The sequence below is a fragment of the Patiria miniata genome, unplaced genomic scaffold (genome assembly GCF_015706575.1).
Source record: "Patiria miniata isolate m_02_andy unplaced genomic scaffold, ASM1570657v1 HiC_scaffold_6, whole genome shotgun sequence".
Classification (NCBI taxonomy): Eukaryota; Metazoa; Echinodermata; class Asteroidea; order Valvatida; family Asterinidae; genus Patiria; species Patiria miniata.
In genome coordinates, this window is record NW_024037073.1 from 23,761,924 (window position 1) to 23,784,236 (window position 22,313).

Here is a 22,313-nt window from a genome sequence, read left to right on the forward strand (position 1 = left end):
CATGCAGTTTACCATTACTTTCATATAGACATGAGGCTAGGATATTTCCAGGTTTTAGTGAAATTCATCCAATTGCCTTTAAATTCTGTTATACAAAATTACAAAAAGACCCTGAGAAATCTTCACCATGGAGAACATCATGAACTCCTAATAGAGCACAAACTGTATTATCATTATCGAGAGTTGAATGCTTAGAGAGCAAACTCACCACAAATCCAAAATGTCTTGGGAGGTTTTGGATCTCAATCTTGAAGATCTCTGAGGTGAAGTGCTGTTGTGTCCGATAGTGATAAGGATCCGTTATGGCAGCGCCAGTCACCGGTACGTCAGAGGTGCTGGTGGAATGGTTATCTTGTGGGTCAAGACCTGATAGACAAAAACGAACAAATTAAAAAACCAACTCCAATCAGAGAAAATAAATTTACTTTGATTCTTTTTAAGCATGAGATATTTGTAAGTTTAATTATGAGTTTTCAAGTGAGACACTGCACAACAAAATCAGTTCACACTGACAAACAGATCAATGAATTGCAAATTTTGAATAAAAACCATCCCAAAGTTGAATACTGTTAATATATAGATGTACAGCAATTGTACACAGTACCTGACAAAAAATTAATGCTTTAAAATATGAACCTCTTTGTAAAGTTAGAGATAAACCTATATATAAATATCTGAATTTGGACGGTTCCCAAAAATGACCAATTTCTACAAGCTGCTGTTTTTGTGTGCGTAATTCAAAACTGCCAAGCACAAATAATGCTACATGTATGTACTATCACCATTCTGGTATTTGAACTAGTATGCTTTTCTGATACTTGATACTCTATTGATGCCTCATAATATTTTGATATTTTTATTTGCCTTTTTTAATGGGCTTTGTATTAATCAACAAAAGAATGAATCAAATTAGGTTTTGCCCTTCACCGATGTATAAACACTGTATACTCAGTGTGGTACCTCCCGAGTATAAGTTGGAAAAAAATCACTCAGGTGGGACTCAAACCCACAACCTCCTGCTTTCTAGTCCAGACATCTTACCACTCGACCACCAAGCTGGTTGGTTCAAATCTGATGTACATAGCAGCGGGTACTGCATTAACTATTCATAAGATGGATAGTCGGTGAAGGGCAAAACCAAATTTGATTTACATCACCCCGACACAAAATTCCATCTTAAGCCGTGTCCGCACTGGACTTTTTTTTTGGAAGGTTTTACCGAGACGATGGTCAAATGAGAAATGGTCAAATGTGACCACTGTCCGCACTTGGACTTTCGACACAGCAAATTTTACCCAGACCGCGTGGGAGAAGTGACCGAGCTGTCACAGTCACGTGCACAGGAAATAAATTCCGATCACATTTTTTTCAGCCCCCGATACGCACAGTATAATATCAAACACACCATTAAAATGCACAATATAATCGTTACATACGATGTTATTTCATCTTGACACGATAAATCTTGACGAAAATGCCTACTCTTCTGACGCATTTGTGATGGACGACATCGAAGCCATGCGGCAGCAGTTCCATTGGTAATCGCTGGTTCCCACCGCCTGCTAACAGAATCAAAGCTATGATGTAGGACTGGAACCAGGGACTGCGGCCTACGTACGGTGCCATGCAGACTACACGGCGTAACAGGACGAATTTAGATCGTAGAAAATACAAAACAAACATTGGTGGAGAAAAAGAATAACTGCAAAGTATTTCCCAGAATGTGATCTTGATATTTTCTGTGAATGTATTCTCCGTTAAAATATATTTATAACGAGATTTTACCGCTCGGACTTGACACACCGCAGCGTACCGGTACGTGTTTCCACAAAATGTTTGGCCACATCACGTGTGGGATAGTGCGGTCTCTGTATGCATGATACTCGCGCTCGGGCCGGATCTCACTTTCCTGAGCCGCTTTTACCGACTCGCACTGTCCGCACTGGACTTATCGTCTCGGGAAAAGTGACCTGGTCAATTTTCCTGGGTGCGTGGTCAGTTTTCCTGGGCAGCAGTTGGCCAGTAAAAGTAACCGCTGGACTCAGGAAAAGTAACTGAGAGGAAAATGTCCCACGCTGTCCGCACTGGACTTAAAATGGGAAAAGTACCCATAGTCTCGGTAAGTTTGACCAAAGAAAGTCCAGTGCGGACAAGGCTTTATAAAAGAATGAATGTTTTAAGATATGAATGGCTTTGTAAACTTTGCATTCATTCATCAGAAATTCACAAGTTTGACAGTTGAACAAAGGTTCAAGGACAGAGGAAACGACAGATGTGGCGGAGGTGTCTTTATCTTGGTTAAGGATGGTTTCTCAGCCATTGAACTTTCTGAAGATGGTTGTGAATTACTCTGGTGCCAACTACCGCTCAAGCCGAAAGGAGAGGACATCTTCATCTGCATATTATAGAGCCCCCGACTCCTACAGGCCAGAATCTCTAGAAAACCTAGACAGAAGTCTGAGTAAATTGCAGGCTCAGGTAAACTCCCCATTCATCATTCTTTCAGGAGACTTCAACATCCCGGGCATGCTTTGGAACTCAAGGACTGGTACATGTACTTTCTCGGCAAACGGTATTCAATCCAAAATGATCAACATCGCAGATGACTACAATCTCCAACAAAAGGCAAATTTTACTACAAGGAGAGACCCAGTTACAGGAACATATAACATCTTAGATTTGCTCTTCACCACACGTAAAACTCTGGTTTGTAATGTTTACAGCAACTCCGGAATTAGCGATCACGCAACAGTGTTAGCTGACATAAACATCACCGCACCTCGCTCTGTCAAGCCCCCTAGGACAATCTTCAAGTGGAATGATGTGGATGAATCCAAGCTGAATAAATCTGGCTAGAGCTTAAGACCGAATTCATGCAGTCATCTCCTGAAACCAGAACAGTTGAGGCAAATTGGAGTATTTTTAGGGACAGGCTGAAAACTAACGAATTAGTACAATGCACCACAAAAACCAGTCCAGGGACATTCTAGACCCTCATGGCTCACTACTGTCCTAATCCGTTGCTGCAGGAAGAAAGAGCGCAGCTATGTGAAGGCAGTAACAAGCGGTCTACATTCAAACTTTTGCAAAAGGGTCATTCCACCGGGTTGGGGAACCATATGTGACATATGACCATATTAACAAAAGCATAAATGCTTTGCTAGCAGTTGCTCTACATAATATTTGTTGTTGGGTGTTTCACGACCGCAGAAAGTTTGAAATGATTTCAATGTATTTTGCCAAAAATATAAGCAAAAAATGTCATTTTGGATGTAACAATGACACCGTGTCAGTGTAACGTCCAAATGTGACATTTGTTACTTTTTTAAAAATTTCTGCAAAACATCACAGAAATTCACTTTGCTTACTTCTTACTATACATGCAACACAATAAAAAAAGCTTTTGTTACGGTAGTCAGGTATCAAATGGAGCAGAAATGATAGCTTAGTTGTGTGGATGTAACATTGACACGGTGTAAAACCCAACGTCACACTTCCATTGAGTGATTTTTACACCGTTACATCCACACTAGAAGTATTGTTTCTGCTATATTTGAACCCTGACTATACCAAAACAAAAGCTTTTCTTGGTGCTTAGGTGTCCAGTTGTAAATATGCAATGTCAGTTTGGGTAATATTTTACATACGTGTAAAAAATGGCAAAAAAAGAATATTTGGATACAACATTGACACGGTGTCAATGTTACATCCGAATTAATACATTTTTGCTCATATTTTTGTCAAAGTACTTTCAAATCATTTCAAACTTTCTCAAGTATTGAAACAACTTAAGACAAATATTAAATTGAGCAATTGTTTAGAATGCATTGATACTGTTAATAATATAACCAAATATATAGATGTAACATGCACTGCTTCCCAACCCGGTGGAATGACCCAAAAGCAAGTGAACAGCGAAATCCGAAGGGCTAAACGCACACATTTAAAAGAAACTACATCTACAGGTAACCCCCAGAAATGTTGGCGCTACATAAACAGCACTCGTAAAGACAACACAGGGGTTCAGGTTATAAAACTCAATGGGAAAAATATCAAATCTGACCAAGAAAAAGCTGAAACCCTACAAGACCAATTCTGTAGTGTTTTCAGCAGGGATGACACCGATGTGCAGCCAGTTCTACCACCGAGTCCCTACTCAGACTTGACAAACATCACCGTGTCTGTTAGCGGAGTCCTCAAGTTACTGACATCGCTCAACTTGAAACTAGCTGCCAATGAAGTTGCCCCAGTACTCGCATTCATATTCCAACAATCACTTGACCTGGGTTCTCTACCATCTGACTAGAAGGAAGCCAACGTAACACCCATTTTTAAGAAAGGCTCTCGTGCAGACCCGGCAAACTACAGACCTGTGTCGTTGACCTCTGTTTGCTTTAAGTTATTAGAGCACATCATTGATAGCCAATAAGTTAAACACCTCCAGGAACACGACATCCTGAACGAAAGGCCTGTCCTGCGAATCCCAACTCGTATCAACTCTGGATGAAATCTCCCACAATTACAACAATCAAATCACCACAGACATGGCAGAACTTGACTTCTCCAAAGCATTCGACATCGTTTCTCATCAAAAACTGGTCCAAACATTAGACTACTACGGGATAAGGGGAAAAACACAGAGATGGATCAGGGAATTCTTAAACAACAGGTCACAATGAGTTGTGGTAAATGGAAGATCTTTGAAATGGCAAAGTGTCGACAGTGGCGTACCACAAGGCACCGTGCTTGGCCCCCATCGATTTTTACTTTTCATCGATGACATTAGCAAATCAGTGACTGGCACAACTCGCCTTTTCGCTGACGACTGACTGTTATATCGGAAGATCTGCTCATCAACTGATTAACTGATGTTCCAAAAAGACCTGGACAACTTGGCTCACTGGGCGCAAACCTGGGAATGAAATTTAACTCCAGCAAATGTAACATCATGCGAATCTCCGGGAAGCGGGCCCCCGGCAAAACTAACTACACCATGTTAGGATCCAACCTCGTAGAGAAAACCAACATCACATATTTGGGAATAATCATTCAGAATAACCTAAGTTGGAATCACTAAACAGCACATGCCACTTCCAAAGCAAGTCGTATATTGAGCTTCATCAAAATAAATTTTCATTCTGCATCCAGATCAGTCAAAGGAAAGCTGTACTTAGCAGTAGTCAGACCACACCTAGAATATGGCAGCATTGCTTGGAACCCTCACATACATGTAGCTAAGAACATAACATCCCTGGAAAAAGTGCAACTGATGAGGGCTGCTCGTTTCGTAATGCGAGATTATTCCAGACTGAGCAGTGTGACCGACATGTTGACAACCCTAGGCTGGTCTTCACTGGAAGAGAGAAGGAAAGTTAACCAACTTACCTACTTACCTACTAAAATAATACACAACATAGTTCACATTAACTCATCATCCATAGTCCCCAAACCAGCACCGGCTCGTAGAATTTACAACCACCAGTTAACAGAAATTGCAGCAAGGACAGACATCTATATGCAGTCATTCCTACCCAGAACTATCCGGAAATGGAACAAGCTCCCTCAAGACACCACAGACGCCCCAAACCACAACACCTTTAAGGATTTAATTTAGTTCCACTTCCCCAAGGCCTCCTTGCTAGACTTCCACGTGGAGTATTCAGGATAACCACCAAGTATGGGTACCAAGTAAAGGTGCAATTTTTTTATGAAATTGAACCCTCATTCCCCCAATTTATAAAAATTACCTGGAAAGCAACAAAACTATCTTGCAGCAAAATTAATTTCACTGGGTTAAAGTATTAAGTTTCCAATAAGCAAGAATGGACAAAATCACATGAATGGGATTACACTTTTGTAGCTGACCTGGCAAAGGAGCAAACGTCTTCACCAAGTAAAAGAATAACAAGTCACCTTTGGATTTGTCCTCCTCATCTTCATTGGGAATAGCATCCATAGTGATGGCCACATCTGTTGGCATCTTGACAACATCACCCTCTGTAACTGTGGTTGACGTTACCTCCCCAGTTGGGACATCATCAGAAGTTGGTCCCTGCTTCTCATCCATTTTGGTGTTATTACGTTGGACCAAAAACACACTGGAAATATAAAGAAACTGACATAAAGCAGTTGTATACTATTGCAAGCCATGACCAGTGGGATATCTAGGGGGAGGGGTCGAAATTTGAAATCACAACGTGCACCTGAAAATAGTATGGTAACCATATCGTGTACATGTCTCTATGCAGTGCGATGTATATGTGGATACCATACCAGTATGAGATGCGAGCTGTAAATGTCGCCATAACACGGCTGCAACGCGACGGTTCTATCTGAAAAGCCACCAAAATCATCATTGTTTCCCCATATTTTAGCCAGTGTAGTTCTGTTTCAAGTCGATCCTGTGCTTTGTGATGACTGCTGCATGGTATTTAGGTGAGTTTAATCTCAACTAGGTTTGGATAATCGGGGAAAAGGACAATTTCAGGCAATTTTTCATGGCCTCCGTCATTTTCTGACTGCTAGGGAAAAAATAGTTGGGGAAGAATTCCATACATATTACATGCTGCATGCACATCACTAATATTTCCCCACAGTGACCTACATGTATCAGCCATCAGAAATGGATAACATGTTTAAAAGTCAAATTTAGCAGGGAAAATATTGAAACGTTTACGAAGAAAACACTTCAAATTTTTCAGACCAGTCTCTTAGGGTTTGTGCACCGGGTGTCAAGTGATGTCCAGGTGTGGAACTCTTTCCAATAGTTGTTCTCCCAGCTCTAGCTTAAGAAACTCTAGTCCAAACATTTGGGACTCTCAATACTGTCTATGAGAGTGCCAAATATTAAGGTATTGAAAACTTGCAATACAAGATGGAGATGAGAAACTCCAGCTCAAATGCTCATCACGAATTTGATATGTAGAGCTGGAGGCACATCTAGTTTTTGTCCAGCAGTTGGAAAATGGCGGAGGCCGTGAAATTTGGCAAATACTAAACTTTACCTTTTCCCGTATTATCCAAACCCAGATGAAATTAAACTTACATGTACTTCACACCATGCAGCAATCATTTATGAAGCATTTGGTCGACTTGAAACAGAACTATGCTTTATAAGTATGAGTTGAGGCCTTGCAAGGTGGAGATACATGTACTAAATAATGAAAGGTTTGCGGAAACACCATGGGAGAATAATTTCTCAACTATTGAGAATGGTTCTGAAAAGCACCAGAGGTATCAACTCGACGTTCTGGTCAGTATGCTCTGACTCTCTTCAGGAGAGACATTTCATTATTCATGCTTTATACTAACATATGACAAAAATTATGATTTTGGTGGCTTTTCTACCTTGTATACTGCATTGGGGCTGCTATTGATGACACGTATACATTCTAATGTTGTTTTCAGAAGAAAAATAAGATATGGTTTAATATAGACCCATGAACGTGGCTATATACATGTACATATGCACTCAATATTTTGTTATTGCTGCCAAGAAGTTTAAGTGATCATTTAAAGTTACAGTCCATCATTTGCAGCTTTCCAAAACGATATTTAGTGTTGAATAACTACTTGGTTGAAAGATAGTAAGGGGACTAAATTCCCTGTGAAATTATTCTTTCTGGCAAGCTGTCATTTTGAAGAAATCAATGAAAGAAGGCCTTTCCAACGATGCGTCTAAAGGCACATGGTTGGAAATTTCCGTTAGTAGTTCCTTTTTTTAGTTGGTGAAGTGCGCGCAAGCGTTGACACGGCGCACACGTGCTTGCTTTAATTCGTCAGATCAGTGCGTGACATTGCATGGATGCAATTAGCTCAGTGAGAACATGTCTCCAACACTGAATTCAGGCCAAATTCAAAACAAGATTCAGCATCTTTTGATTTGAAATCGAGATCCTAGAATGTTTACTTGAAATGTACAGCTGAAGCTGAGCTGAAACTTCATCACGTTAGTTGTTCAGTACCCTTCTTTAGATTCTGAGCACGATTGTTGCTTCAAACGAACAAAGTACAGTCCATGCAAATGATGGACTGTACATGTACCTTTAAAGAATATTTGGAAACTTTTATTTTGTTTTCTTTAAGTACATTTTTTTTTTGGGGGGGGGGCCTTTTTTGTAAACAGAAGGATTATTGCTGCCAAGAAGTGTTAGTTATTACTTCAAGAATATTTGGAAACTTTTTTTTATAATGCTTCAGTGCCCGATGCGCATTCTGCATGCACCAGTACCAAGGTAGCAAGTTCAAAGCTTATGATGTTCTCATCCAGAACGAGCTTTAGCAAAGAATTAAACAGAGACAAAATAAGAGAAAGCAAATTTAAAGATTTACTTTGTCTAAATTTACTTTTTTTCAGTTGTGTCTTTACATAATCATAAATCTCATTTTTTTTAACAAACATTCGTTTCTTGACCTTTTTGTACAGTTACCTGAATGTTCTTTGAAATATGGAAATAAATGTTGAGATGAATAGGAGAGAGTAACCATTTCATCTTCACATATGGTGACTGTCAAAGTAATTCCTGCATTCGTTTTCTTGCGAAGTCTAATAACCAAAATTAAAACACATATTACAAGATCAGTCTGTACTTTTAATTGATTCAGTACGACTTGACTTTACACGTAATGGAACGAGACGTCTTTATTGAAGGCACGAGTTGTCCAAGGTACGAGTTGGCATAATGATGTCACATTAAATGTATGAGTTGTCCAAGGTACGAGTTGCCCAAGGTACGAGATGACCTGTTTCCTTGCACATTGGAACAGCAATACTGGGTGATTTGGCAATAAATAGTTAATGCGGTACCCGCTGCTAAAGTTCAAATCGAACCGGCCAACAGATCCCGTTAGCTCGGTGGTCGAGTGGTAAGACATCTGCACTAGAAAGCACTGGACATCGTGGGTTCGAGTCCCACCGGAGTGATTTTTCCCAACTTTCACTCGGGAGGTAACAGACTGAGTATACAGTGTTTATACGTCGGTGAAGGGCAAAACCTAATTTGATCAATTCTAAAAGTTTACATTATCTTAAAGAAACCTAAAGGTATTTTTTTTTTTGCCAGAGGTAAACTTTCGAAATCACTGACTACGACTTTTTGAATTGACATCATCATTGATTCATGATGGACTGCAGACAAGCAATCGTTTCTCGGGCAGCGCAATGGTTCATCAGAAAACCGCAGGATCATCCGTAAAATCAAAAATAAAATAGCAAGAAATACACAGTTTGGTACGGAAATATATTTAGAGTGTAAAAATTCAGTTCGGTAATATTTGCAAGTAATTCTCTAATGCCGTTAAAAAATGGCAAACTGCAACAATGTCACCGGGTACGGACGGCCACATTGGCCGATCAGCACGGCACAGGAACCGTGTCACTTTGCAGTTTGCACAGTTGGCTAGGTTTACCATACGTACCGGCCCATGAACCTGGCAATGTGAATAATTTGTACGAAAAATGCGTACCGAAGTTCCAGCGTTCCTTTCAGTAGAGCTAGGAAAATATTGAAGTATTAACTGAGAAAAACACTTAAACATTTTCAGACCAGTCTCATAGGGTTTGTGCACAGGGTGGCAAGTGATGGCCACATATGGGAATCTTTGCTTTGATGTTAATTGGGAAAGATTCCCATATCGGCCATCTAGTACAGGCATTATGTGAAAAATTAAGGGGTAACCTCAAACAAATTGCAACAGAAACCATTTAAAAAGGTTATTACTCAGAAAAATCTCCTCTATAACATATTAAAAGTCTTAAGAAATCCGAGTGGTGGAAAGTAGTTTTCTAATGTGTTTCTTAACCACACCCAGTACCACTATTTTTTGCTACTTTATAATGGAATATTTAGTGATGCTGCAACAATATATTTAATACTAAACACAGAGAATTGATCTTAATTTATTATTGAGATGCCCATTGACTTCAGAAAAGATCTGTAGATGATTTATATTCATTTATTATGCTGTAATATATATATATTATCTGCAATATGATATATATATGAATCTATATATAACATATAGGTTCAGTCTATTCTGCTACCATTGGTTTCACGCACACGCACACTGCGTGGCGATCATCAGGCGAATTTACTCATTATTCTAGACCTTGGTAAGTTTCAATATCCCTATGTTTCCCAAATTTGCGATATGCCGATAATAATTTGCATAAATGCCATTTATTAATTTGCATAGATTAAAGTTTATATTATGGCTGTCATGTGTGGACATGTCACAATAAAATTTTCCCTGATAATCCTAGTCCAGTCATGTACATAAATTAATTTCACACCATGGTGCATTGCTATAAGGTTCCTTAAAAAAGGAAAGAAATCCAAGTGGTGGAAATATGCCTAATTTGCATAAATTCAAAATGGCCACTAATTACATGAATTTTGATTTGGCCATAACTCTTGTCCTGCATTGCTTTTTGGAGTACTTTGAACAACAATTTTTCCTTCGACATTGATTTCATCATCATTCCAGTCCGAGGTACCTTATGAGATCCTATGTTTCCTATGGGGTATAATATTTTTTGTTAAGGTTTCTAGCTCTTGTCAAAGTTGGTATAAGTGTTGGAAAATGTGATATCCCTGTGTCGCAGAGCGAACCCTTGCGCCGCTCTACTCGGACCAAAAATCAAGGAATAACTCAAGAGAACAGAGGATTCAAAACAGGAGTTACAAATCACAAAAAATCATATTATATATACGGGAAAGAAATAAACCAAAAAACCGCAAACCTCAATCCGAAAATACGTGGGCGATGGTTTTATACCCCTCCCGCATGGGTGCAAGCCGGGAATTGGTATGCAACAAAGGGAAAAGGAATTACGATTTGCATAATTCACCTAGCAACCACCTCCGAAGTTACATAACACTTTACGGCCGTAAAAAAATGATTGATGAATTAACTCAGAAAATAAAAGGAATAGTTTTAACACATTTCAGGGACAAAAAAAATCCGTACTTTAAATCCACTAGTACACTGCATAGGGATATCACATTTTGCAACGCGTATGCCAACTTTGAGATGAGCCAAAAACCGAACAAAAAATATCTTTCCCAATGTTTTGATATTTTGTAGCGAACATCTTGGGGTTTAATTTTCATCCAAGTTTGTCTCAATGTCGGGTGATCCACAAGGTCAAATTCAAGGTCAAATTAAAGGTCAAAATGTCATTATACTTAAAATAACCCAGACATGAAAAAAACAATGGTAAATTTGGATTTCTCATGATGTAACCTTTCAAAAGAAATTAAGGTTAACAAATTTGGCTCAATGATTATAGAAATATGGTCATTTTAAAATGGCAGCAATGTCTATTTTGACCAAAATTGCCTGGGCGGTAGCGCGAAAACTGTTTGTCCGATTGTGCTAAAACTTAAAATTTCGGCTTTTCAGCCGAAATTACCCCATAAACTAAATATGATCCAATTTGAAGAGGTTGGGGATTCAAATTTAAAAGTTTTGGGGGGTGATTTGACACTGAATGGCCCCAATGTCAAATGACAAAATGTTGTTTAAAGCAACTTAGGACGAGAGTTATTACTAGATAGCATATTATGTCATATTTTTGGCCACTGCATTTTTCTTTGCTAAAGAAGGAATTTTTCTCATAATTATTTGGATAGACTTTACCTTTTTAAAGCTGGAAATCCATTGGTAACATTTTTTTCTATCTACCATGTGGCAGTCATCTTGGAATTCAAAATGGCCGCCATTTCGGGCCTAATTTGTATCTAACTTCGGACCTGATTGTCATATGAAGTTCAGTTTGGTGGCAAACCCCATGTTTTTGATACCAATGAACCCACGAAAATCATTGTTGATGGGGTATACTCCCAGTGGAGTACCCCATCAACAATGATTAACTTCGGTTCCTTGGTATCAAGAACATGCAGTTTGCCACCAAAATGGACTTCATACGACATTCAGGTGCCACCTTATTATTTAAATGAAATCAAAGATGGCCGCTATTTTTGAATATCCAATATGGCTGCCATCCATTTGGGATGCCTAAATGTGCTGATTGGATTCCTTAGTATCAAATTTATGGGCTTTGCCACCACCAATAGTGACTTCATACGACATTGAAGTCCAAATGTATTATGCAAATAGTTCAGAATGGCGGCAATTATGAAATATCAAAGATGGCTGCCATCAACTGTAAGTACCCCGTCCACAGTGATTTACTTGAATTCATTCAAATACACGGACTTCATAGGACATTCAGGTGCAATGTTATTATAAATAAGATCCAAGATGGCGGCTATTTTGAAAAAAAATCGAAGATGGCTGCCATCCATCTGGGATAGATCATCAGCAATGGGTCATTAAGATTACTTGGTATCAAATGTATGGGGTTTGCCACCGAAATTGACTTCGTACGCCATTCGAGTCCAAATTTATTATGCAAATAAACCGAAAATGGCGGCCATATATTTGAAATATCCAAGATGGCTGCCATCCATTTGGAGTACACCATAAACAATAATGTACTCAGGTTCCTTGGTATCAAAAACATGGGGTTTGCCATCAAAATAAACTTCATGTGACAATCAAGTCCGAAGTTATGATACAAATTAGGCCCGAAATGTCGGCCATTTTGAAATCCAAGATGGCCGCCACACGGTAGCTGGGAAAAAATGTCTTCAATGCATTTCCGGCTTAGGGAGGTAAACTCTTTCCAAATATGGCAAAAATTACTTCTTAAACATAAAAAAGCAAAAGTACATAACGGCCTATAAACTATTATGGCCGCGCCAAATCATATGAAAATCATGTAATTAGCGGCCTTTTGAATTTATGCAAATTAGGCATATTTCCACCACTTGGATTTTTAACAACTTTTTTAGGGACCTTATAGCAATGCACTGTGGTGCGAAATTTGACTTGGATTATCAGGGAACACTCAATTGGTACATGTCCACACATGGCATCCATTATTTTAACTTTAATTAGGCAAATTGATATACGGCATTTATGCAAATTATACGGCATTTGAAAAATTTCGGAAAAATAGGGATCTTGGAATTCACCTAGGACTTAAATAATGAGTAAATCAATGTAAAAGGACTAAAACTGTTGTTTAAAGTACCTCTAAAATCCACCTAGTATGAGAAATATGACCAAATCAATGCGAAAGTCCTAACATATGCGGCCATTTTGGATTTATGCAAATTAGGCAAATTTCCACCACCTCGATTTTTTAAGACTTTTAGTATGTCATTTTAGGGACCTTATAGAAATGCACTGTGTCAAACCTTATATTGCCTGTACTAATCACTTGTCACACTGTCACACCGTGCACAAACCCTATGGGACTGCTCTGAAAATTTGTAAGTGTTTTCTCGGTAAAAATTCATCATTTGTCACTGATAATTTAGACTTTTTAGGACAAAATATCACTTTCAGATGGCTGATAGGCCTAGGTCATTTAGGGAAACATTACGGCGATCATGAAGTGTAGGGCCCCTGTTTTGTTTTGGTCATATTGGAGTCAAAAGTGTGTTTTTTTTATTGCTCAAAAATCACCTTTACAATCAAAGCAGTTTTTCCTCAGTTCTAATGACACCCGTTTTGCAATTTTGAACGGATTTTTGGGATAGAAACCACGATTTTCCTGCGCGGTTTGTGCCTTGCGATTCAGCGCGCCGTGCGTGGCTATGGATGCCACGCTATACAATAAACGCAGTACGTCTATGGCCACTTCTTGCAGTACGTTTCACTAAATAGAATAGTGCAGATTGCACCAATAGATAATATAAACAACCAAATTAATGTTACCATTTATTAAATGGTTAAATAAAATTAGTAATACTGACGTACCAGTAATAAGAAAGTGGCAAAGGTGACAACAGGTACAGTTTCGGCCACTGACAGCGCCGTACAGTCACGTGTTTATGTTGTTGAATGCTGCCCTCATGTGTCGTTCGATGGGCATGCAAACTCTATCGAAACATCGGCCTCCATCGCAGATCACAAATGCTTCAGGTTCATATATTGAATTGGCATCCTTCTTTTTTTAGCGAGACACATACGTCTCCCGTAACGGAATCCCAATAATACCTTTTTGTCTATTTCTATTTGACAACTGACGCTTTCTGAGTAGCTGTGTGGAAATTTCATAATCTTCAAATAATTATAGTAGACAAAGCCGCAGCTGGGAATGAATCGAATTTTCAAAAACCCTTTAAACCCATGTTTTCTTTTTTTTTTCTGGAGGGCGCTGTTTACGCTGAACATGGAGATCAATGTTTTTGAGTTTTTCTCATAGACATAAAGAACTCTTTCCAAAAATCGGCCTCAATCGAAGTTCCCAACTGCTTCAGGTTCATATATTGAACTGGCATCCTTTTTTTTTTACGAGACACATACGTCTCCCGCAACGGAAGCCCAATTATACCTACATATATTTGTCTATTTTTATTTGACAACTGACGCTTTCTGAGTAGCTGTGTTGAAATTTCATAATCTTCAAATAATTATATTAGAAAAAGCCGCAGCTGGGAATGAATCGAATTTTCAAAAACCCTTTAAACCCATGTTTTCTTTTTTTTTTCTGGAGGGCGCTGTTTACGCTGAACATGGAGTGTTTTTGAGTTTTTCCCCTTGAATCCCCCCCCCCCCCCGAATTTGTGTGATTTTTCAACACAAAGGAGTTATTGAAAATGGCTATCTATGTGGTAGGTACCCAAAAGATTGTGGAAAATTGTTAATATTCTTTAGTTGGACACCTCGTCGCAAAAGTAATTTTAAGAAAGCAAAATGTGAAATTGTCCAGTTTCCGGACACTTCACAATGAATATTGAATGGCTGCTGCTACGGTATTCGGTTACTCCTAGAACTATGATGCTCCGCGTGAGCGGAGCCGCATAGACACAGAACCCCACAAAATGGTTAATTGCAGCACAATCCCTCTTGACCATGACATATCGTCAGTCCACCAAAAATGACCAGGATATGTTTTGACGCACTCGCATTCAATTTGCGTTGGACAACACGCGCGTGTTGCAAGCGTTATCTGCCTCAATTATGGTGAGTCGAGGATACTCATGTAAGTTGCGCCTAACAAACATCGGTGGATTCTGTCGGTTTTTAGGCCAAAATGATGAAAAATATGCCCTTTCTGCACTGAGCCAACCTGACACTAGAAACGTGCACAAAGGTAATGACCGATCACTGATTTTCGGTTCGCTCGGAGCACGCCGCGGGGGGTACGGTACTTGCATTTGTGCGCATGCGCGTATCATTTGCTTGCGGCGTGCTCAGAGCGAACCGAAAATCATCAATCGATCAAATCTGCGTACACGTTTCAAGAGTCAGGTTGGCACAGTGCGGAAAGGGCATATTTTTTCATCATGTTGGCCTAAAAACCGACAGAATCCAGCGATGTTTGTTAGGCGCAACTTACGTGCGTATGTCATGAGGTATTGTATGGAGTTTATGGGCAAATTGTGCAGCGGTTCTGTGGAAAATGTCTCTGTTTTGATGAACGTTTTTGTACTAAGTTGGTGTTTTGTAGTAGCAAACAATTTTGCGAGGTTCTCTGTCCATGAGGCTCCGCTACGCGGAGCATCATAGTTCTAGGAGTGACTGCTAGGGTAGTACTCAGTACTCCCTACTATTCTACATCACTTCCTCGTGTTGGTTCAGCATCTGAGGTGACAGAAAGAATGTTGCAACCTGATGCTGCTTTTTCCCTCATAAATCATCTCAATGAAGGTCAGTCATTGGAAAAATGATAAAACATGAATCTGGGACTGAGAAACATTTCCAATTTTGTTAGGAAATACTGAATTTTTTTTGACTCTCCATAGACTTTTTACACAACCACTGAAGTAGGGTCAGGTTGCAACATTCTTTCCGCGGTGACTGTTGGCTCCCCAAGAAAGCCTTCTACATGTAAAACCTCTTCCACCGTCTCAAAAGAGATCCCATCTGCGAGTGGTTTCTTTGTTAAATGTTTTATGCCTGGTTTTTATGAACTACCACTTTGAAAACTGCTGTGAAGATTTGGATTTGAGTAGAATATGAGATTTTCTACTGATTTTATTGGCATAGCCGTTTTATACATTCACATTTTTTTTTACATCATACATGTTTACTTGACAGTTTTTCTCATGTTTTTTTTTCGCAACTGTAGGCGCATCCATCAGTGCGGGTGAAAGGCGCTGAGGCAGACTGGACGCCCATACAATGCACAGACAGGGAGTGTAGCCACTCCTTGATGAAGGCTCCGCATCTGCACTGTCCATTCTGCTCCCAGGACAGTCTCTTCACTGATGAGATTCTCCTCAAGGCGCACTACAGGGTCAAGCACGTGGATAAAGGCATCAACTTTGGGGATGAGTTTGCATTTGGGAACAAGACCAAGCGCTCGCATACTTGTAACTGGATCCCAGAAATATGTTTTAGGTTAAGCCAAAGGACAATGTTTTTCACTTTCTCTTCACAGGTCATGCTACAAGATGACTTTTAAGGTCCATGTGAGTTGCATGCAACACTTGTCTAAGTGACAAGCCTGCCGAGTGCAGCAAAATCCATCAGGTCAAAAGTCTCAAAGCCAAATTGCCTCGGAGTCTGTGGTCCTCGAACGAAGCAGGATACAACTGAGGCATTGTTTCAGAACTGGCTGTTGATGCACTGGTGTTGATTGCTGAAATGCAGCAAAGTGCACCAGACTTTTCCACCTGATGCACTGTGCTGCATGTGGCAGGGTTAGGGTTAATTAAGATAAGTTGAAGGTAGTGGACAGCAGGACAAGATAGTGGAATTTGTGGAAGTTTTATGAAATTGACAGATACCTGGGCTGGTTATTCTTAGCAGATACCAGTGTTTGATAGACTCAATTGTCACAGGCCATGCCCAAGCGCCGGCTGTGTCTCAGGAAAAACTTTGCATCCGGCCTGCCTGAACAAGAGTCCTAACTCAGGTCAATAGCTTACTTGTGCCTGTTACAGCAAGAGAACCATATAAAAAGATCCATAGTTCATGTTTTGTCAAAGTGCATATAGCTGTCAGCTTTTGTCAAAATTGCCAAACCAATCCTCTACTGTATCCCTCCCCAGGTCTTAAAATATTGCAGTGATGTAGATCCTGCATCGTCCACGGCATCATTCATGAGCAGAAATACTTCAAGGGTGCCCACTAGCACTGCTACCACTGTCGCAACAGGTTCAGCAAGAGGGACGAGGCTATGAAGCACTACCAGCAACACTTCCGTAATCCAGAGACCACAATACAGATAGTTATTACTCGGGTACAGTATGTCATGGTCAATTTTACAATCATGTACTTCATTTTATCCCAGTGGGCACATCAGACTGCACGTACAATACATGTAAACCACAATTCATAAATACCTATGGCAGTTTATCCATTCCTATTGGTCGAGAAGCCGCCATGTGGCCGGTCTTAAAACGGATGATAAAGACATGGCTGGCTGGTCTTCAACTCTTTTCCAGTCTCACTTGAAATTTTGGCTCCTATGAAATCCAGTGCCTCTTTCCATTTTATTGGTCCTCACGTAGGCATGCGCAATGCTACCAGTGAGTCAGTATTTCATAGTCCTTAATTCACAACGCAACGCCCCAGGTGCGTTTTGCATGACATCGCGCAGTATGTGCGACGCATGTGCCAATCTCCAAAAAAGGAGTTGTTAACATCTTACTCGCGAGCTGGACACTCCATTATTTAGCTAAAGAGGGGTGTTAAAAAAACATGAAGTGAACTTGTTGAGCAAAATCAGGTTTTTTACCAAAAGGTTTGGATTTTTTTGACCGAATAGGTATTTATGAATGGGAATAAATATGTGCTTGGTCGGTATTTAAGTTTAAGACCGCTTGGAGTCTGGGTGCTGATAAATACCATCGCCTTCGACTCCAAGCGGTTTTAAACGGAGTGATTAAGACCTTCCAAGCATACTTTTATTCCCTTTAAACTGCATCAACAGTGATAAGCTATTAAACATTGGCACAGGTGGGTAAACTACCATGGTTCACTCAGAAAATGTTGTAAATTCCTGATGCTTGAATTCCGGAGCTCATTGGACTTATGTATAGCTTTAAAGACTCTCTGAAATAAATTTCACAATCAAACATTTGACTCAAGTATTTATTCTTTTGAGAATGATTAGAGACACCTTTTTGGCTTAAACTGTTTGAAAATGCACTTATTTTTTTACCTTCGCAGTTTCAGTGCTGTTTCAAGACAACTGAGTATGCTGTTGCTGTAATGTAATGGTCCCCTTTAATCTGCATGAAAAAAAAAAACAATGAAATAAATTTAATCAGTTGAAATTGTGAGCAGGTATGGTAGTTTACAAGGATTTTGGTGGATTTTATCAAATGCCAACACTTAGGGTCTTTTAAAATAATTAAGTTTGAACTTTAATTTTTCCTTGTACATTTGCGGTGTAAATTGAATCTTTTGCAACCCTGCAGGTTTTGTCTCATTTTATCATCCTCAACCACTTCTCTCCACCAGTTTTACCCAGGATGTCAACTAGATCTTCACCACATACACTGACCCAGCACCCAACAGTACCAGCCTGGTAACACACCTCATAGTCCCCCAGTCACAGCAGCCATCGGAGACGGACACATCATCCCCGGGGCTATGAGCAGACTGACGGGCAGCAGCCGCAGATCGAGTACCAGTATGCCTGCATCAATGATCCGAGCCAGAGCACTGCCAATGGGGAAGGTAAGATGGTAAGAATATTAACCCTGACCCTCCAATAATCCTTCAGCATCTACCCAGAGGTTAAGGTGGATAATGCCACCAGCAGTGGAAGAAGGGAATGGGTAGACAACAGCATGTTTAATACAGTTGTCTTCACTCCTGCACTTGTTTGGTCAATAAAATAAATAAAACAACAACCAAAAGTTCAGCATTTTTTTAGGGGGTTGGGGTGGATGAGGGCCAATATTGACAGTGGATTTTACAAATTGAAATAACAAGGTGCAAAGGGTGTGCCATTGGTGTTATTTAAGTTGATTGAATTTTGGAGGATTCAGGAAGGTTCTAAGCAAAAAATTTTTTTTAATAAGTCAGGGTGGCAGTACATTTTGAGAGCTGACTTCAACGATTAATTAAATATTGGCATTTGTCCTTCACCTTGCCCACCTAATGTTAGGAATAAGGTTTGAAGAAGTGAGTGATTGCTTGCACCCAGTTACAAGGAATTACATCTTCTTGACACACTGCATCACTTTGGACTTTCTTGCCTGTATCCTGTTTTTACCGCTACATATCATCTGTCCCATTCAAGCGCAACATATATGTCGACCTTTCTACTCCATAAACCCCTCCCATCATTTCCCCTCTTTGTGTAGCCCACACCTGGAGTGACCTTTTGATGACCAACTTTCATTATTACAGGAATTATTATCCAGGATAATTACTCAACCCTTTCCCTCTCGTAAACAGTTGTCCTTATTGAAATACCAGACGAAGGAAGCAAAGAGGATTTGGAGGACGAGACTTGCTACACAGAGCACAACTTGTCGCTGCTGCTGCAGGAGAAGGAACGTCTGGAGAAGACTCTTGAGCAGGAGCGGACCACGTGGGCCCAGACAGAGCACAGGATGAAAGGCACTATAGAAAGGCTTCGTACAAAGGTGAGTGGGCATTCCATCTGGTCTTGGTCTAAGAATGAGTTTGGATCTTGTTCCCTGCATGCAACAGGTACCAAGGGCGTCAATCGCTTCTCAAAAGTGGGAGGGGGGACATACCTTGATCAGAACTAATGCAGGCACACTAATGCGACTGCGTTCTTTCAGTGGTCAGATTTCTGTCAGGATGCCAGCTGTCATGGCTGTGGGCGATCATGGTGTGCACTGTTGTTGTCATTGCTCTACATTTTCTACACGTTCTACGTTGTTTTATGCGCTGACGCTGCTTATGATAAATGCAGACAAACCGTTGCACACATTTTGTACACAAGCTCAGATGTGTCGTTTATCCTTGTGTAGAGGATTCGTGGTTTCACTCAAACTCTAGTTGCACTAAATAACTGGGTAACAACACATGTGCCTTCTTAAGCATTCATGCTCCAACTGCACACATCATGAAGTGCATAAATGTCAGACTTTGGTGTGCGCTGTCATGGTTGTGATTGGTTACACATCATGGGGCAGAGCCTAATGGATTGGTCTATTAAAATTCCATCTGTCAACAAATAATTTCTCTGCCCATCCGTCTTGCCCTCCAGGTTGAGTATTTGTCCAACACAAACATGTCACTCAAGCAGCAGCTGTCCATGATTCACACGTCCAGTTTGAAACATCCAACCAACGACAGCGAGAACCAGTCCATTTTGCAAGAGTTACTGCAACACATGTCTGAGGAGCACACCCAGCTGCTGCACCACCATCTAGCACAGCTACGACTGTACGCTCAGGCCTGCGCATTATCCAAATCAGCCCCCGAGGAATCTGCAGCTGAATCTACAGTCTTGGTACCAGACCTGGCTGACCAATCACAGGACATCTCACACATGGCCATGATGTCGTCCTCGGAGGGCACCCTTGGGAACATGGAGCAGACAGTCGTCATGACGATAACGTCTGAGGAGGATTCGGAGCCGCTCGACAACATCGTGGATAACCCCGGAGATACTGTGGGACATTACTCCTTGACTTTGGATAAGGACGTTCACTTGTCACCAAATGACATTCCATACCAGCTGACAAGCGAGGGACTGTCACCAAGACATGCCACCTCTGAGTCGGGTCACGTTTATCAATCAGGTAGAACTCATTCACATCACAACACAGGCTGTGATGTCACGCAACAGGATTTTCACAAGAACAAAAGTTGAAAATTGGTTCTTTCCAACAGCATGCCAAAAATATTCTGCCCCGATGGCTTTGACAAAAGAACGTTTGATGACAACATGTCAAATGAGGGACCACCATTAAAATGTGGGAGAACTAACAGCCTGAAAGCCACTTAACTAAATAAAACCGGACATATTTTGTAAATAGTGTACACTCAGTGTTGTCTTAGGGCTTTGTAGTATTCATAGCCATTCATTTTGTATCCTAGGCATTCCATCACATGCAAGATCACTTGTGTTATTCTGTGCTACTAGGCGCTCCATAGAAAGGTCACGGAAAAGGTCAAATAAAGCATGCTTGCATTGCACCACAATAGTACCGTTTGTCTATCTCGATCAGTCCAACAAAACCTCCAAGTTATACACTTGAAATATCACAATTGGCGACGAGGATGGGATCTTTTCGTTGCTGAGGAACCCAGCATTGATTCTATCGTCAGTTGTTGTCAGTTTGTCGTCGTTTGTTGGCTGAAATTCCGGTCTCAAAACTGAGTAAGTTTTCGGAAGATCGTCTGTTGAACATTATCGTACGTGTGTACTGTATGCATCACATGCACTGTTACACGACCGTGTGCGTCGTATAAACGCTGTACTGTACCGTCACAAGCAGTGCACTAATCACCATGGCTGCATCTAACTGCCCTAATCTGCCATCTTTTCCGAACTTTCAACCACACACCGAGCCATCTACCGTTGGCTTGCGATGGCAGAAGTATGTAAAGAGACTGGAAAACCTCTTTGTAGCTTTCAACATTGTTGATGATAAACAACAGCGGGCACTCCTACTGCACTATGCAGGCCAGGAAGTCATGGACATTTTCGAGACGCTAGCTGATACTGGGTCAGATTACAAGACAGCTAAAGAGCAGCTTGACAAGTACTTCTCCCCACGACGCAATATTGAATATGAGAGATTCTTGTTCAGAGAAGTGAAACAGTCTCCGACTGAAACAGTTGGTGATTTAAACACCCGGCTCCAACAGCTGGCACAAAAATGCGAGTTCCATGACCGGGACTCCGAGGTCAAGTCGCAAATCATCCGTGGTTGTTCTTCGTCCAAGCTGCGTCGTTACGCCCTGCGTGAAGCAGATCTCACTCTCACGAAGCTGCTTACAACCGCACGTGCCTACGAACTTTCGGATACGCAGGCAAAAAGCATGGAAACACATCCGAGTCCCAGTGCAGAGACAGTGCACAAGGTACACAGCTCCAAGTACCGGTCAAGCTCGAGTCAGCAATCGGGCAAATCTGCGCACATGGCCAAACCCCGACACAGCGTGCCATGTCGCAATTGCGGTGGAACATTCCCACACAAGACACAGTGTCCTGCCAAGGGTGTCACGTGTAAACTGCAGAGACATACAAACACAAAAATCTTCGCGTACGGCAGTACTACTCCCCTCGAGATTGTAGGCACATTCGAAGCAACTGTTGCCTACAAGTCTTCCGATGTCAAGTCGACATTCTA

The 22,313-nt window shown here is 40.7% G+C and overlaps 1 long non-coding RNA gene and 1 pseudogene across 1 annotated transcript; one reads left to right on the plus strand and one right to left on the minus strand.

Annotated features, from left to right (window-relative positions):
• Positions 1 to 304: 304 nt before the first annotated feature.
• LOC119742748 lies at positions 305 to 13,914 on the minus strand. Its single transcript, XR_005272897.1, has 3 exons — positions 13,831 to 13,914; positions 5,914 to 6,098; positions 305 to 366 (listed from the first exon to the last, which is right to left on the minus strand). It is a non-coding gene; the product is annotated as an uncharacterized LOC119742748 (long non-coding RNA).
• A 709-nt stretch (positions 13,915 to 14,623) lies between these two features.
• On the plus strand, positions 14,624 to 21,011 carry LOC119742747 (annotated as a pseudogene).
• Positions 21,012 to 22,313: the final 1,302 nt, after the last annotated feature.